Genomic DNA, 16,691 nt, shown 5'->3' with positions numbered 1-16,691 from the left:
GGTTTCAGTCATAGTCAATATTTCCACTGTTGCCGCAAGCCATAATTTCCATTGGAAATTATAGGTTGTGGCACTACCTGGCCAACTCAGAAATCAAATGCATTCCTGTCATCACAGTATCCCCTTGTTCCTTTAAACTTTGAGGTTTGGAGTGATAGGGGCAGCCTAAAGTAATAAAAATCCAGTTGTTCTCCACCTAGCATGTGACGATACTGATTTTTAGATCATTAAGACCACGCCGGTATTTCAGACTGAGACAGTCTGCTGACCCTGTATCTTCAGTAGAATCATTATTTCCCTTATCCATTGCAGATCTCTTCCTTTTCCCCTTCTCCCCTTTGAATCCTAAAGGTTCAGGTAACATGAAACCTGAATCTGATGTACCCTTGGGTTTGGTTTAAAAAAAATTTGAGAGTGGCTTTGCAAAATCAAATTTAAATCTGATCCTTCCTCCACCCAGCCTCCTTTACCAACATCCATTGTTTCATTGGCATGTCTCCTGAAGTTATATGTTAACTTAATAGACCTCATTTGACTTGTTGGATAACTTTATTTCATGAACAATCATACTCATGTTGATTCCCAGGCATACGTCTTTGGGGCATTGTGGTACACTGGAGTACTCCACAATTCAGAGATAAAACCTGTAAATATATTCCAAATTAGTTTTTCAAAGCAATTACTAATAAACAAAAATGCCCCTGAACTCTCTTGTGCTCCTTTCAAAATCTACTTCTTCATCAAAGCTGATAAATCCTAACTAAGCTATATCAGGAAAGCAATTTGCTGAAACATCCACTAAGGCAGACACCTATAGCTTTTTGGATCTTCTCATATCACTCAGGCAACTCTTTGAATAAAACTTTCCCTAAGTAAGATAGGCCAATGTTTGTTAAGGAAGATAGAAAGACCTCTGCTTATTAGAAACTGATGATCATAAATCAGTGTGCATGATTATCACAAATCAGTGTTTTTGACACATCTCAGCATCCAGATACACATGAGAGCACACATTATAGCAGGTAATTTCATGCATTCCCATCAAATGTAGACTTAAAGCTGCTGGCATATAATTAACTACAGTCAGAGCTCACAAACCTGCTAGGAAAACTTTGAACATTACAACAGAGAGAATGTAGTAGCAGCCTTATATGATTCAACACAAACACACTTAATGGGACACTGTTAATTTAGCATTTTATTTTTTTAACATTAACTTCTAATGATTCAGGTATCTGATAGAGGAACATCCTTTGGACAGCACACATTGAAATCTTTGTAAGCATTCCATTTGTAAAAGAGTTTAAATAAAGCTTTTTTTTCTGCTCTGGACTTGATAGCTCATCTTTTCAGCAAGAAGGATTGGCAAACCCAGTGGAAACTCCACCAGATGTGCTTAGAATGGGCTACTTCCCCCACTTCTGTACTCTCCTACCTGCCTGCTGGACTCTGCAGTAGCGCCATAGGCTACTTCTAACGCCATCTCTGCGACCTAAAGAGAGAGCCCAGAGAGTGAAGAAACTGCCTGTCCTGTTGGTCCTGCTCCTCTCTAGCCTCCTGCCTAGGGTTTTGTTGGGTTTTTTTGGGGGGGTTGGGGGGAGGGCTTTCTTGGCTCACAGGTTCATATAGTCCACTAGCCCCAGGCAGATTCTGTGAGAAAAATAGGCCTTCCTGATCCCAGGTTTTATTCATTGATTCAGGGCTGCTCAGGAATTTTTTTATTAAACATTTTTTTCATTGAAAATGCTGATTTGTCAAAACTGAAACTATTTGCTAGAAAGGGTTGGTTTTGATATATTTCTTGTTTGGAAAAAAAAAGTGTTTTTTTTTTTGTTTTTTTGTTGAACTGCCCTGTTTGGACATTTTCAAGCCCAGAAATTCAGTTCTTCAGTTCAAAACAACATTTAGTTTTGAAATGTAAGCTGATTATGGTAAAATGTGAAAGATTGAAAATGAAATGAGACATTTTGAAATGATAAAAAATGAAATGTTTTGATGGGCCCAAACCATTTTTTTCCAGATTATTAGTTCACAAAAAAGTGTACAAGATTTTTGACTTGTCATCCTAATTTGGGACGGGAAGACCATTTCCCAACAAGTTCTACTCCTGAGCTCCATGTAGGGGCTAGAAAGTGAGGGGACTCCCAGCCACTCCTATGCTCCCAGTGATTCCCTGGTGCATGTAGAGGTATGAGGATTAAAAAAGGGGAGCAGGTTCCCCAGCTGTCCACACCTTTATGGCTCTCCAGCACCATTCAGGGGTCATCAGAAAAAGGGGTCATTCTCTTGGTCCCAAAATCTTAAAAGAGATGCATCTCTGCTACAGTGTTATAGTAGAAACACTTTTCCGTAGGGCATGAAGGAGAGCATGTATATAAGCTCTCCCCTCCTTGGAGCAGTGTATGACAATGATATCTCCATGCTAGTGTACAAGACAGGAAATGCAACTATAAATCAGGTAGTCACAGACAATACATAAAGTACTGTCAGATGCCCAAAAGAAACATTTTTTTTAAATAGATAATTTTTTTACTAATTTATTTCAACTATAGACATTTTAGGTCTGACTTGAAAACAATAGGAGGTAACTTTGCTTTCCCAGACAGGTGTGTGATGTTTTTCAAGTTGATTGTATCCCTTTTCAATATTAATATCCTTTTCTGTGTGAAAACAGGCATTTGAAATAAAATTAGTTATGTCACACATTTAACTCAAAACATGTTCATGGCTTCAACGCCCTGATCCAGCAAAACACTTAAGCAACACCTAACTTTAGCACATAAATTGCCCTATGGTTCCCCTGCTAATGCTGCCCCAAATGGTGCCAAATACAAGATTTTGTGGTATGGATGCCTATTTATTAGACCAGTTTCAGTTCATCCACACCTTTTGAACATTAAAATATTGTGTTACAGGTGATCGCAAACTCTGCAATTTTTTTTGTCTCTCTCTCACTTTTTCATTTTAATGTGTGTGCTCTCCCTCACCGGTATTGCACTGCAGAGACGAATACCTGAATGGTTAAAATAAACAAACAGATGAAATGTCTTTTCTTTTTACATTCCTTCTGAAAACACTATCACTAATATATAAGCAAATGAGCCAAATGATTATGCGTAATTAGTTGATTCAGTAGCTGTAAGTAATTGTTTGATACTCATAAGCATTTTGTGGAAGATTATATTATCATTAAAACATATTTACAGTGTATTAGAAAACTCTTGGTGCAACTTAACCAAGTAAATTTCTCAACTCCTCTTAGAATAGTATCTTCGCGGGAAGAAAATACTGGGTACTAAAGGGCTGTTTAATTTAGCGGAGGAAGGCATAATAAGAACCAATGGCTGGAAATTGAAGTCATACAAATTCAAATTAGAAATAGGGAACAAATTGTTAACAGTGAGGCTGATTAGTCATTGGAACAAACTACAAAGGAGGCGGTGGATGGTGGATTGTTCATCTCTTAAAGTCTTTAGCTTGACAGTGGATATCTTTCTAGAAGATATGCTTTAGTGAAACATGAATTATTGGGGTCAAGCAAGGAATAACTGGATAAAAGTATGTGACTTGAGTTATGCAGGTGGTCAGATAAGATTATCTAATGGTTCCTTCTTGCCTTAAAATCTATGAATCTGCAAAGAAGCCCTTTGAAACAGTCAGGGATTTACTCTGCATTACATCACAGTGAAGTCTGTTACTGTAATAACTAAAACAACTAGCCATTTAACCTATTAATAGAGCTCTTCACTTTTATGGTATGTTCTGGTCACAAATAGTCCCCACTGTTGTTTGGTATACTGTGAGATAATTGACTTCCTCATTGTATGTTTTTCGCCCAAAATATACATCAGTGTAATTTCAGACAGTAGAGCCCAGGACAGTGGGGCCAATGCACATATTATACTTTGTTTTATGAGTAATGAAACATGCTACTTAGGATTTTTGTCATTTGAGGCTCCAGGTCTGTCAAATCTCTCACTTTGATCATTACTAAATTGACTTTGAAGGGTTTTATAAAGTTCCATTAAAACATTGTTAATGTACCAGAATGTTATTTTATTATTTTTTTAAAATATATTGTAATAGCATAAATCCTGGTTAAAGTTTGGTTACAGAGTTTATGAACTAAATATTTGCAAAATACAGATTGGGGAAAAGAAAACCGCTTATTTTCTTTTAGCCAAAAGAAGGCAATGGATTTAGAAATATTTTGTTTCCACCACAAGATTTTTACTTAAACATTTGTTTGCAACATCGAAACCCCAAACACTGAATTATTATGCAAGTGTGCATGCAGTATAAAATGGGGAGAGTGATACATCCCTACTTCACAGCAGTGTTGTGAAAACAAACTCTCAGATGTTTGTGGGATGCTCGGTTATTATTGTGGTGGTGGCGGCATTGCCCACTGTCAGAAGATAGGATACTGGGCTACATGGACCTTTGGTCTGACCCAGTATGGCCATTCTTATGTTCTTAAGGTCTTATAAGGACCTAGACAGAACGATAAAACTGATTACCAACCAAAATGCAACTGACCAGCCTCGTCTCATAGTCCAGCCTGAGATAAATGCTTATTTTAAGCAAACAGCACAAAGGATAAAAAATAAATCTAACAACAATAGTAATACAAGTAAAGACATTTATTAAAAAATTGTATTTCACATTGATATTGTCCCTTTAAATGCTTAAGTACTTCAGGGTGCATATTGAAAATCTTTTGTGTATCATTGCAGGGGATATGTGACTTATACTGAGAAAATGTGGGGTCCAAGCTTGCATAATCCTTACTTATATGAATAGTAGTACTAATGGGACTACTTGCATGAGTAAAGGATTACAGGAAATATTCTGGTACAGTCTTGCATTTTGTTGATCTGAAAGGATTTTAAACTATCATAAAAGTACAAGCCCAGACCATCTGCAGTTGATAAGCAATCCTGTGACTGTAAGATATTTGATAAATAGCTTTACCACATTTTAATACTACTCTATTTGTATAGAATAGACTGCCTCAGAGAGTAAGTTGTACCCTGTTCCCCCAGCACAAGATGTAAAATAATATAATATACTGTTGTTTTCTTTAATTTATTATGTGTACATATGTGTAGTCTATATCTCTGCAGACAAAAGAACAATGTCACTGGAGCATTAAAGTGGTAATTAATTAATGATTGAACTGAAAATATGTTTGTCCAAGAACAAGCAAACAGTCTCCAAACAGTTCTTTTGGCTAAATTTTAAAATAATTTACTTAGCAATTCTAACAAGATGCTTTCCTAAGGCAGGAAAGGGTTGTTTTGAGCGTAAAATATGAGCAAGTGGCTAAGCAATGCATTTTGACTGAGTATAGTGGATTTACACTGAGGCTAACAACGCCTTTTATTGATAATCTTCTCCCATCTGTTCTAATGATTTATTCATACTAAGAAAAAGGCAGGTGAGACGAGAGAATGGAAATAAATGGCAATACATGTGTTCTGAATTGGGCTGTGATTGTGCAAACAGCATAAATGCTATTGTTAATGTTAAGGCAATTACTACTCTTTAAACATCGTTTCTAGCCTAGTATTATGGAGCATTCTTCATTCAAACTAGAGGGGGGACAAAATATTGATGACAAAATGCAAAACATCCATTTTCAAGTGAGTATGCATTTCTACTGAAAGCTATGGAAGGTCATATTTTTTGTGATATTATGAGAAGAATTGTACATTTTGTTGACATTTCACATAGCAAAATGTGAGGAGGTGTAAAATCCAGAATTTAACACCCAATATTTTTATTTGAAATACCCTAAAATAATCCTTTTGAATTTCACACAACCCTAATTTTGACCCCCAGTTTGTCAATTGGAACTTTAGGAACAGATTTTAAGGAATGGCAGACCGGCGTGGTGATCATTTATTGAAGATCTCCTATTGAACCCACTCTTTGTCTTTCAAGATCTACTCAATGCTTTTTCCCCCTCTAAGGCTTTGCAAGGAATGGTGGTAAGAAGGAGCTACTAAGATGCAATGTGGCAGGTAAAATGATGCTGGACATGGAAAGGAAATGGAAATAAGTATCAGTAGACACTACTGCGGTGGTAGAGCCAGTGTAAGATTATAGACATTAGAGATGAATAGGCCTATTAGCTAAGTAATAATAAATGCTTAATATTTGTACAGCACTTGAAGATTTAAAACACTATAGAAAAGCTAACCAATTTATCTAATCATTTACAGCACCCCTCTGGCATAGGTGTTCTCTATTTTTTGATATGAGGAAACTGAAATAAATAAAGGCCTAGAGTAAAGGTGTGTTTTTAAAATTTGTTACCTAAAATGTTTTAACAGACATGTTTTAAAACTGTAGTATAGACAGGGCACGTTGTGTTTTGACATGTGTTAGCTGATGGAAGTGAGCCCTGGGGAAAGCTGCACATATCAGTAGCATTAGAATTTAGGAGACTGATTCAGAACTGCATTCCTAGTGCAAAAACTTGAGAACTGGTTGTAATACACCATCAAATCAGACTGGTGGTCCTTTGTACAGATGTAAATAATATGTGGTGTAAGTCAGTGGAGAATCTGACCCCTTTTATAGAGTAGGAAAATGAGGTATGTTAAGCAACCATATTAGCTAATATGTGTTAATTAACTATTTTAAACCCCAATTAGCACCTAGTGTAGACAAAGACAATAGTGTTTAAAGATATGTTAGCTGGGTTTGGAGTTCTAAGGTTGATCTTGACTGGCTAAAATGTTTTTAAAACCACTGCCTTTGTCTACAAGAGATGCTAAGTGGAAGTTTAAAAACCTGTTAATGCGTTAACTACCCCATTTTCCTAGTGTAGACGAAGTCGAAGTTCCATGCTTGTTTTCCTAGACCAAACTGCTGGATATTTTACTAGGAGGCCATTTAACTGATTGACCTGTCACTGTAGGAAAATTCTTTATATTGTAGAGCTGTGTCTAGCAAAGTTTTAAATATCTCAAGGGACAGATCTTCCTTCACTTCCCACGGATGACTGATTATTCCATAACGTAATAGAGTACATACTTGGGAAGATTTGTTCCATAATATTCAACCTACATTTTACTTTTCTTAATTTCATCCTATTACTCCCATTTTATACTATCTTGTATAACACTAAATAATTTACCGTAATTATCCCTCCAGTATGTATGCCCTTTGAGTATTTTTAGATGATTATCACAGCCCTAACCCCATAGTTATCTTTTAGCGGGCCTCAGTCTCTGCTCATTTACATTGGTGTAGGTCCAGAGTAATAAAGTCAACATCTTTACTCCAGTGAATGAGACTTAAAACATTTTTGGAAAGTTTTCTTCCCGAGTCTGTTCCTTCAATCCTTAATCACTTTTGTTGCTCTTTTCAGAACTCCCTTCATCGTGTCTATATTTCTCCGATACTGAGTTGAAATCTTCATTTCTGAAACGTCTCATAGCAAATCCATGACTAATTTGCTGTCTTCTGTCACCCATAAGTGAGCAGCACTAGAGGAAAAGGAAATCTGGAACATTTTAAGGATGAGATTAAGGGAAATGTATATTGAAGAGCGCTGGAGAAGAAAGCAACATAAAGTGGAATTAGATGCAGACACTTGGGTCAAAAAAGAAATAATTGGTCCTAAGGAACAGACAAGTTGGCTGGGAGCAAAGAACAGAGACAACTCATAGAAGAAAGAGCCAGAGAAAGGGAGATAAATCTGAGAAATGGATCAAAATGCACACAAGAGCCTCTTAGAAAAATGCAGGGTGGGGCAGTGAGAATTAAGAAGAGAAGGATGAATTTTGGAGCATTGTTGAGCCAGGAGCAGAATGGGGGTGTCTAGTGCCTTGTCCATATGGTCTAAAAGCAGAGAGGAGGAGGGAACTGGGTCTTAGAAGCATTTTATCCATTGTCTTGTCAAAATCCCAGATTAAGATTTCTGGTGCAGGGACTGTCTGCATTGTGTTTGATTGTACAGTGCCTAGCATACTATTTCCAACCTCAAGTGATCAAAAATAATGACTCAGAACCCCTCAAAATCAAGAGATTAGCCCAAAAAAACATGATTTTTAATCTTTTTAAACTCCCCTCTTTTTCACTTTCAATGTGTGTGAAAATTTCAGATTGAAAGGTCAACTATTAATGTCCACAGACATGCACAACTCTCCCGGGCTGCTCAGATGGAGACTCCACATTTCCTCTCCTCACCCCATCATAGGGGAACTGCCATCCATTTTCTGCTACTGTCTTGATGCTGCAGCAATACTTCTCTGCCTCCCGCTGCCGTCTCTCTGTTAAGGTACATACCTGAAGGCAGGACTCTGTGGCAGGGCAAGTCTGTGTCCTTAGCCCCCAGGTTCTCACACAGACCTTTGCCCATCCCTGAAAATCATGGGATTGGAGGAGCTCCTCTCATCATCACAACAGCTCTTCCAGATAATGCCAAAATCCCATGACTTTTGATCAAGTAAAAAGTAAAATGTGAGAGTTGGCAACACTGGTTGCTCAGAGACGACTTCCCTTACCCACTTACTCACCCCCAGCTGGGGATGCTCTCATTCTGTCCTTTTTAGCTCCCACTCCCATCACTGTCCTTTGCCTTCCTCCTGCTCCCCCATATCACCCTGCACCCTTTTCCCCTGCAATACCTAAATCTGTCTCCGGTTCCCATTCTTTCTCCCCATTCACCTTTCACAGTGTCTCTGCTACTCCTCACAGTCCCTGTGTCCTGTCCAGCCCCCCCGAACTATAGAGTGGCAGCCATTTTGCCTATAGGTCTGGCTTCAATCTCACTGAAAACCATTGTGGCCAATTTTGTGAAGGGCAACCTCACTTCCATATAGACAAGCTGTAAGGAAATGGCAGTCATCTTTCTGACTTCTGCCTCAATGACAGTAATAGGAGATTGGTGGCCATTTTGAATAAAGGAAAATATATGAGTTGGCAGCCTTTCATGATGTGTTCGCATTTCTTGATAACTGACTGGGGCCTCTAGGAGTCTTCCACACTACAAATAATGCATTTTTAAATTGTGATGGAGGCCACAGAGTGGAGAGTGAGATAGATGAAGCCCTGAGGAGTACAGTCAGCTCTAACAAAGAGATGGGAAGAGACCAAGAGAGTTGCTAATTGATCATACACTATTGTGTCCATCTAGGAACTGTAATTGCTAGATTTGGGAGCTGGGGGCATGACAACCTGTGTTCGTTTAAAGAGTAGAAGGAAAGTCATATTGTTATTTGCTACTTCGTTAAGCAAAGCAGTTGATTAGATAAGCACAAGCTATGTTAAATCAGATACTGTATCATAAAGTTGGCTAATTAAGTAAAGAAATACAAATTGCTCTTCAGGAAGGAGTGAGTCTTGGAAGCTCTGAGTTCTAGTAAATGTGTTGGTTTTATTGAACAAATAAAACAGTAAAGTGTCAAAACAGTCACCAATAGTACAGCTGAGTACAGGAAAGATGTCATAATGTGTATCTGTACTTCAAGTACATATTACCATATCTAATCAGCATCATAGTAAAATGGCATCACAGGATAATCAGAGTCATGCCGTTCCATGGGCCATTAAATACAGGGTACTCTAGAGAAGAGGGTCGAGTTCCACACAGAGGCTACTTCTGCACTCAGGCTCAGGGGCTATCTTAATTCTTCCCCCTAAAAGGACTGTAAAGGCAGCCTGTGGGAATTTTCCAATCTCAGTCCTGCTCTATAATCCCAGTGGAGGGAGGAGCTTGCTTAGAGGTTGGAGAGGCCCACCAGCATCTCACTCCACTGGCTTCCGTTGACAATGTTGTAGTGAAGGAGCAGGATGCTACCAGGCTCTCTCCTTTCCTTCTCACCCCCCCTGTGTTGCTCTCTCTATTTTGCTTGCCATTAGGAGAGAAGAGAGAAAAGAAAGCCATCTCCCATAACAGTTTTCTGTTTGCTTAAAGAAATAACGGAGGGGAGGAGATTTAATTAGTTGGATTTATACCCCTTAATCCTTCAATGTCAATGGTGTGGAATTGGTGGGAATTTATTTTAAAAAAAGCAAGCTCTACTGAATAGAATCAATTACTGAACCTGAAGGATTTTGTCTCTTGGAAAAGCCAATTTCTGGGCCTTGTTCTCCTCTCCTTTCCATATCCCTGTTGCGACAGAATTTCCTCCTCTCCTTTCCATATCCTTTGTTGCAACATCTCCTCACTAAATACAACAATTTCCCAGTATTTCATAGTCAAATTTATATTTCTGGTCTCAATGATAACTGCTAAATTACAGCATTGCACATGCTCATCAACTCAAAATATTAACAAAATACATCCAGTGTGACAGATATGGCAATTCCTGCAACATCCTTGAAAGACCTTAGGGTATTAAGTTTATGTATTATTGTGGGCTGGGATTGCTCTCTAGAGGGCAGATGTGATGGATGTAAAACCTGGGAGTTCAAAAGACTGTACTGAAAATGTGCCAGACAGGTATGGACTTTTGAGATTATAAGTGTTAAGTGGATTTCCTGGGGAATCCTTAGGGAGAGATTAATGCAAATTCCCAAACTCTGGTATTGGAAAACCCCAGTCTTTTGAAGCTATGCCCTGAAGACAGGGTCATTGTCTGCTGATCATTTGTTACAGAAGGCCAAGATGAAAGGCCTGAGTTATATAAAGAAATGGCTAATCTGCCCACTCTCTGTGCTGGTTCTGGATCTAAAAGAGATGAAATTATAAGCAGGAGAAAAACCTATCGGAGCACTAGGCTGGAGTTGGTTGTGACCTCTGGTAAGCATGCTAGATTCTTTAACTGTTTAATGTTTTCTGTGTAATGATTTTACCTTGAGAATAAAAGCGGTTGCTTAGACGGAGCTGTGTGGCAGCTTATAACTGTGGGCAATACACTGGTCAGAGCCCTCAAAAAGAAAGCACAGCACAAGTGCTGGCCTTTCAGGCAGTCTGGCCTGTTGGAGCTATCACAGTGAAAGGCGGTGAACGGTGTAGCCTTAAAATCCCCAGTCAAGAGGGAGTGAGATAGGGATCTCCACCCAAGAGAGGTGATGGCTGGGAGCCAGAAGCCTAAAATGGATGCCCTTGGGGGACCACAGAAGGGGAATAGGGGTGCAGTTGCCCAGAACTGTGACATCCAGTCTCTTAAAGTGCCAGTCATCTTAGTACCAAAGGAAGAAGGAAAAGATTTAGGGCAACAAGACCAGGGAAAAGGAATGATGCTTAAGTATATATTTTTTTCCGCAGGGAACAAAGTTAATATTTTTTTAAATGAGCCACCGTTACCTGGCATTCGCCAATTCCTTTTTAATTTGTATAATGGGCATATGAGCTGTTTAAAGTACAATAATCTCTCCTAAGGGAAAACTTTTATTTTCAAGTCCTAAAAATATTGAAAAACTCAAACTTTCCCAGGTTCCATAAACCCTTTGGTTATTTACAAATAGCTAAAGGTTGTAGTTGAAATTTCCCAGGGATGGATTGAAATGACACGGCTTTATTTGCGTAAGCCTATAGTGTCTGGACAGTACTTGACATTTCCAGTTCTATGAGGAGGCTTTGTAGGAGAGTTTGCTAATTTGATTTTATACCTTATGCCTACTGTACAGTTGGTTTATCCCCTAATTCTGTGATTACTCAAAAATTTTGGACAATGTCTTGAACCGCAAAAACCTGTTATATATCTCTGCATAAAACTAATGCTCAGGGCCAGATAGCTGTCCCACTACAAAACCCACAGAAGGGGCAGGATGGAGAGCGTTTCAATTACAAAAGTGGGGTTTGTGGAAGAAGCAGAGTGTATGTTGCCCCTAGGGGTATGTCTACACTGCAATTAGACACCCATGGCTGGCCTGTGCCAGCTACTCTGGCTTGTGGAGCTCAGGCAGTGGAGCTGTGTGTAGTGTAGACTTACAGACTCAGGCTGGAACCTGGGCTTTAGGACCCTGCAAGTGGGAGGGTCCGAGAGCTCGGGCTACAGTCTGACCCCAGACTGACCCCTGAGCCCTGCAGCCTGAGTCCAAGTCAGCTAGTACAGGCCAGCTGTGGGTTTTTAATTGCAGAGTAGACATGCCCTAAGAGCAGGAGCGGCACCAGGGTTTTTGCCGCCCTAGGCAGCAGCGCTCCTCCTCTGAGCATTCAGGGGGCCTGCGGTCTTCGGCAGCGGGGGTCTTTCTGCTCCGTGTCTTTGGGGCACTCCGGCGGCGGGTCCCAGAGCGAGTGAAGGACCCACCGCTGAATTTCCGCCAAAGACCCGGAGCGGAAGGACCCCCCGCCGCCAAATTTCCACCAAGGGCGGCAAAATGCCGCCCCTCAAATCCTGCCGCCCTAGGCGACCGCCGAGGGTCACCTAGTGGAAGCATCGGCCCTGCCTAAGAGAGTGTAGTTGTAGCCGTGTCAGTCCCAGGATATTAGAGAGACAAGGTGGGTGAAGTAATATCTTTTAATGGACCAACTTCTGTTGGTGAAAAAGACAAGCTTTCGAGCCATACACTTGAAGAAGAGCTCTGTGTGGCTGAAAAGCTTGTCTCTCTCACCAACAGACTTTGATCCAACAAAAGATATTACCTCACCCACCTTGTCTCTCTAATACCCTAAGAGAGTCACTAGTGTGGAGGCCCTGTTTCCACCAGTTCCCTGTAAGTATGGCCTCACTGAAGCTGCGCTGCCAGGAACTTCCCTTCCCACAGCTATTCCTGGCGCCTCAGCCTTAGGAGTGGGGAGGGTTTCCCAGCATAGATTGGGTTTCACAGGAAAGACGCGATCCTTTAAAGCAGCTGTGTGTTTAACAAATAAACACTCACAGTGTTTCAGGGGTGGGAAAGAAAACCGCAAACACATACATTCTCTCTGCGCTGGTTAGCAAATGAGGTGTAAATTGTTTTTTGGAAGAAATGGAAGTGCAATTCTTCATTTGGCAGTTTTCATGCTGAGCATCTTATAATCTTCCAAACATGAATAAAATTTCATGGTCTTTTTCTTTTCCCTTGGACACTCTCAACCAGCTTTTGCTACCGTGTCTAGGATAACTGGGCTAGTGTTATTTGTCTGCCTATACTGAAATCAATGAAATAGAACTCTGTTTGTTGGGACAGAGCTGTAATATCATTATTCAATCTGCTAGCAGTTCCCTATTTGAATCAATAAAAGGCCAAGAGGTCTTGACAAGCTATATTTTTTCTAATATTGATCTTGATGACCAAGCTGGTGCCCTAGAGTCTAACCATTGATTTTAAAAGAGAGAGTTGTCAAATTGGAGGCCAATTTTGTGCTATTAAACACATCAGGATTTGTAATTAAAGAAAATGTCAGGCTGTCATATTTTACAAGACTGGCAAGAGAGAGCTTTTCACAGACATGCAAGCAAATTAAAAGGTCCAGATGTGCTGAAGATATACGAATTGTGAATATATAGTCTGTGTAAATAGACTATGTTGAAATCCAAACCAGACTGAATAACTTTCCATAGAGCATGGGCATTGCCGGCCTTCGGTGTTCCCAGGATTTAAAAGTTTAAGGAAGTAATTTGATTCATGGATTTAATTATATGAACTGTTTGTTTTAAGATTAAATTATGTTAATTTTATCCCCTCACTGAAAGAGCAGCAATTTAATCACTGAAATCTCATTCTGTCTTAATGCTGCAGAGTAATTGATGTGGATTTCAGACAACTGTATCATTCATCCTATTGTGATTTCTGATGTTCCAGATAATGGTTGCTAGTTCTTTGTTACCTTACGTAAGATCTAATACGCAATGGAGCTTGTGATTGAGTTCTGGAGCATCCCACAGTCCATTCTAGATTCAAGCACATACACATGACCCAGAGGCAGGCCATAGCAGTGCCCCTGAGGTCTAACACAGAGATTAATCTTTGGGTATGTATGGCGATCCTAATGTACTTATCCCAAAATCCTGATATATTTATACTGATATGTGTATTAGAAGATGGCAACTACCAGCACGTATGAAGCTTGATTGATATTGAGGATAAAGGTACTTTAAGGTGTAATCTAAATTTTAAATATACCTACTGTGATTTTTGAACAGATGTATTGCTTTCCTGGCAGAATCTCTGTTTTCAAGTTGTTTGTTTTAAATTTCAAATACAGCCGTTAATGCTACTTTATCTTACTCATGAATCCCATATTGTTGTTTATATTTTGGTATTAAATTATGGATTGGTGCCCCCTTGTGTCAGGTGCTATAAATACATAATAAGGGAAAACTCATGCCCCCGGGTGATAATAATAAACTAAATGAAAGCAACAGAGAGTCGACGAAGTGGGCATTCACCCATGAAAGCTTATGCTCCAATACATCTGTTAGTCTTAAAGGTGCCACAGGACTCTCTGTTGCTTTTTACAGAGCCAGACTAACACGGCTACCCCTCTGAAACTAAATGAACAAGACACAAAAAGGGCAGGGGAAAGGAATTACAGCTAGGGCACTAAGGAACAGAGGAATTAATGGCTAGACTTTCAAAAATTGCCCAGCTTCCATTTAAGCACTCAAATAAATCACCAGATTTTCAAAAAAGGGCAGGATGGGTATTGCGCTCTGGAAAAGTGACCATAAGCGCTGCTGAGCTCTTCTTAAAATCTGGTTCCAGTTGTGGGTGATGATGAACATTTAATTATCTGGGCCCACGTGATTTGCCCAAGGTCACCCAGGGGACCAGTGTCTACAGGGCCTTGTAGTACAGACTAAGGGTGTGTGCACATTGAAGTGCTGCACAGTAACTCCCCGGTGTGGCTGCTGCTAGTGCAAACTGAAAGGTACCTTGTTTGCATTAACATAGTCCTGTAGGCGACATGAACTAGGTACCTTTTAGTTTGTGCTAGCAGCATCCATATGGGGGAGATACAGTGCAGCACTTCATTGCACATTGCAATTCACACCCTTATAGTCCAAACTATAGGGCCATGTAGACAAGCCCTACAATATAGCCCCAGCCCCAAAGGATTCTTGTTTTTCTTGAACTCAGCACCTGCATTTCAATTTTCACAGCTGTTCTTGACTTAGAATTCTTGGGAGTTGCACTGAAATGACATTTCTCTTTGTTTCAGCAATTTATTTTGTTTTGGGGTAGAGGGAAATTGTCTTTTAGAGTGTGTTTCTTAGAGAGAAGTCCCAATTTCACAACATTGTATTAACCTCATCACTCAGTGTATAAGAATATCTGCAGGCTTTTCTTTAGCAGAGATTTTATTTGAATGCACAAATTCCAAGAAGGAGTTCTAGTCTATTTTTACAGACGTTAAGGGGCACTAAAATGCTTTAGGAATCAACTTCATTAGCTGACTCCACATCAGCTTGAATAGTACAAATAAGGAAATAGTCCACCTATGTTATCTGGCAATCAGTTCTGGTTCAAGGCTTTTCAAAAGATGGTACGGGGAAGATTGCTTTATATACAATATATAATATACAACGAATAAATGTCATAGTTAAAAGGTTTTATTATTGGTATGGAGAGGCAGTAGCTGCTCTATAGTTAAGGTTTCACTAGCTTACATTCTAAAACTCCGTAATAGCAACCCTTTCACTTTGGCTTGGAAAATTCATTTGGCCTAAAAATTGCAAGATTTACTGTCAAAGGCAAAGCTTTTGCAAAGGGTGAAGAAAATTAACCAAATCTTAGGAGTTACAGATCATTAAGGTTTCACCTGGATTTGAATTGTTGAGCTTATCTTAATGTTTCTGTGTCTTCCTCTAGGCTCAAAATGATTTGTTACTAACTGTTTACATTTTCCACATAGATAAACTTCTTTGAAAATTTATGTCCCTGCTAAATTTGAAGAAAAAAAAATGGGATTCAACAAAGTTATTAGTAGTTTTTATAGTGCCTGATCCTTCTATCACGAATATCAATTTCTTAAATAGAATTATTAATAATGTGTGTGGGAGTTTCTTCACTTGCTCATCTGATAAATCCTTTCCTTCAGTGAGAGCAGTGTGTGTGGGAGTATGTTGCCCTCTATTGTTTGGCAGCTGCTTAGAAAAAAAATAAAATAAAAATAAGGGGCCTTCTCTAGCTAATACTTAACAGAGTTCTTCATTTAACTCACATGGTAGAGAGCTATTTTTGTAGCTATCAGAACAGCCTTCCAGTTGGAATTCTGCAAGTGTGTTTGTTTGGCTTTCTGTGTAGAGGTTGTAGATTTATATAGTAACTCCATGGTAAATATGGTTCCATTCTATGTTGGATTTTAATGAATCAGTAATGAAAAAAATCCTTCTTATAAATATTCTATAAAATGTATAGGGCTACATTTCATTGACAGCTAGAACACATCATGAAAACTGTGATGAAATTGAGCCAAGTACTTTTTGAGATTAAAAAGACTTTAAAAAGTCTCTTTTAAATGTCTGCAGGTTCTAATGTTTCTCGTATTCCTTTAGAATATCTCCTTTAGAGAGGTAATCACATCACACCACACCACTTGAAAAGTAGGTAGATATAAACACTGCTGAACGAAAGGGTGGGAATAATGAAAAATTTAAGAAATTGTCATTATTAGAAAATACATGCCATTCTCTGTCATTGAAGCCAACAGACCAAAAGGATGGTGACAGAAAATACTTTTCAGAATAGCAGCCATTAGTCTGTATCTGCAAAAAGAACAGGAGTACTTGTGGCACCTTAGAGACTAACAAATTTATTTAAGCATAAGCTTTTGTGGGCTACAGCCCACTTCTTCAGATGCA

The 16,691-nt window shown here is 39.2% G+C and overlaps 1 protein-coding gene across 3 annotated transcripts in view; it reads left to right on the top strand.

Moving 5' to 3' along the window:
* The window catches only part of CNTN5 (contactin 5), a 987,313-nt gene that overhangs the window by 240,112 nt on the left and 730,510 nt on the right, over positions 1 to 16,691 (top strand). For 2 of the 3 annotated variants that reach the window (XM_034758905.1, XM_034758907.1), the window contains exon 2: positions 7,382 to 7,489. The exons of the other annotated variant lie outside the window; for it this stretch is intronic. The gene's annotated coding sequence lies outside the window, so the exon portion shown is untranslated. The remainder of the gene's footprint in view (positions 1 to 7,381; positions 7,490 to 16,691) is intronic. 3 annotated transcript variants of the gene reach the window in all.

This window comes from Trachemys scripta, chromosome 1, assembly GCF_013100865.1.
Source record: "Trachemys scripta elegans isolate TJP31775 chromosome 1, CAS_Tse_1.0, whole genome shotgun sequence".
NCBI lineage: Eukaryota > Metazoa > Chordata > Testudines > Emydidae > Trachemys > Trachemys scripta.
This window is presented reverse-complemented; position numbering and strand designations above follow the sequence as displayed.